The sequence below is a fragment of the Vigna radiata genome, chromosome 6 (genome assembly GCF_000741045.1).
Source record: "Vigna radiata var. radiata cultivar VC1973A chromosome 6, Vradiata_ver6, whole genome shotgun sequence".
Classification (NCBI taxonomy): domain Eukaryota; kingdom Viridiplantae; phylum Streptophyta; class Magnoliopsida; order Fabales; family Fabaceae; genus Vigna; species Vigna radiata.
Window position 1 is genome coordinate 29394780 of NC_028356.1, and position 2422 is coordinate 29397201.

General features: G+C 33.8%; 1 pseudogene; it reads left to right on the forward strand.

Moving 5' to 3' along the window:
* Positions 1–315: 315 nt before the first annotated feature.
* Positions 316–2100, forward strand: LOC106763680 (annotated as a pseudogene).
* Positions 2101–2422: the final 322 nt, after the last annotated feature.

Genomic DNA, 2422 nt, shown 5'->3' on the forward strand with positions numbered 1-2422 from the left:
AAACTTACAGAAATCTGATCCATTCAGGTTTGTTTACTTAAGTTTTTTATAGTATAAGGGTTGAGTCGTGAGGATTGTGTCGTGATGAATGAGCCGTAAGGGCTCTATTATATAGACACTTGATTCTTATTGTTGATTGTTGATTTATGAGTATAGAAGGCTTTATGAGAACAATTTTTTAAATATTTTTTTTTTGCTATTTTTTTTTATATCTAAGTTCGGCTGCATGGTTCACAATGTTAGATTGCTTGATCAAATATTCCAGTCTCTAATCAGTTTTACAACTTTATATTTCTGGTTTAATGATGAAATCTTATGTGCTACCTACACACTCAGTCTTCACTATCTCGCAGACTACCTGTTCCGTTCCTAAACACATGGATACTGATGCCATTGGAGATCTGGTTGACAAGCTCAAGGCTATGCAGAATGACAATGTAGAAGATCAAGATGAATATGATGATGTTGATGACGATGATGAAGAAGAAGAACATGAACCCATCACACTTGGCTTTGTTGACAAGCCAAAGAATAAATGGTCTCTTCAACGTCAATATTTCCCAAGCAAAGTTGGAGGAGTCCCTGTACTTTACCTTTTCCTCGAATTCATTTTCAATTTACTTCTATCTTGCTTTATTGTGTGTACAAAGAAAGAGCCAGTTTCTGACAGGTGATGTGAATAACAGGCTTGGCTTGACCCTTTGAATGTACCTTCAGGGGGATCATTTGTGTGTGACATTTATGGAGAACCTTTACAATTCTTACTTCAGGTATGAAGTTCATGCCTCATGATTTTTCGATATATGTATGCTTTGTGCTATACCTGTGGATTGTGTCATATTGTATTAAACCCTTGAACTTTTAGGTTTCTGCACCAACTGAGTAGGAAACTGCATTTCACCGAATGTTGTATGTTTTTATGTGTCCCTCTATGAAATGCCTCCTTAGGGATCAACATGAGCAATGGAAACACCATCTAGAGGAGCCATCTAGAAGGTCAGGAATCATCCTCTCTTACACAACCCTTTCCATTGTTTTAGTTCCTGTCATTGTTTATATCTGATTATGTTATGTTTTAATTAAAGTGTGAGGTCTTCCGTTGTCAATTACAACATGTTAATCCATTTTATTCTCAAGAGTGCCCTCAGTATAATGAGAGTCACAAACCTGCTGGCTGTGGAGGTTGGTAGTCACCATTATAATAGTTTTACTTTATTTCTTGATTATAATCACATTCATGTTTGTAGTTGTTTAGAGATCCTCTGCTTTGGTATGGTGAAGAGAGATTACTATTTATGTTGTTTAGATGTTTATTTACCCTCTGGCTTGTGTTTGTGTATGTTATTTTTGGATATTTATACTCATGATTATCTCATTTTGAGTACTAAGTATTGAGTACTAGTGTTGAGGAGTTCTGAATGAAGTGAAAAGGAGTTCATGACTACAATCTGTTACTGCACACAGTGGGACCACACTTTTATCAGGAAAAAAAAATTATCTGATGTCATTCTAACATAATTTTTCAACCCGAACAGGTCACTTGCATAGTTGCATTGTAATATATAAGTAATGTATGTCGTGCTTTCCCATTAAAGTGGATTAACACTTTTGATGACCTAAGTGTTGGACTACATGTAGGTGTATTCTATGAAACAAATTTTCCCTGAATCTAGCTCGATTTTGATAGAATGTGTGCTTACTTTTCAGTTGTTCTTTGTGATTGGTGTGGCACTTGGAAGGGAGACAAGCTTTGTAGTAGCTGCAGACAGACACAGTATTGTTCTAAGAAGCACCAGGTAATGGAATTAATTTAATGTATCTGTTTGTTTTCTTCCACAAATTTGATTCCCATGATCATGTTTTTTTCTCATCCAACTCACAGGTTATGAGTTGGCGGGCAGGACATAAAATTGCTTGTCCTCAGATACAAATTTCTTCATCTTTTTCACTCTATCTTGTTTGGTACCATTATTTTATATATATGTAAAGATATTATCTGTTAAAATTAAGTTGCATCATAAATAAAATAATTTATGTGTATTAAAGTATTATTTATTTTTAATTTTTTTGTAGGCAATATCTAATGAGTATATGACCTAGTATTACAAGTAGGTTAAGTGTCAATCATTAAGGTTTTGGTTTTCTCCCAAAGGTCCCCACTACCTTAACAAATTTTGGTTAATGTTAAAACTGTGTCTAGTTAACACTTCCAAAGTAATAACCAAAGAAAACTTTATCTTAAAGAGAACTATAAAGTAATGAATGCATAACACACTTTCTTTCTCTATATATACACTAACATATCACCTATATATCAATCAAGCATAGGGAAAGAAGATATATACATCAATTTATCAATTTGTGTACCTTAAAAATCTCTAGTTATGTACCTTAAAACGATCGAAGAAAACATCTTAATTTA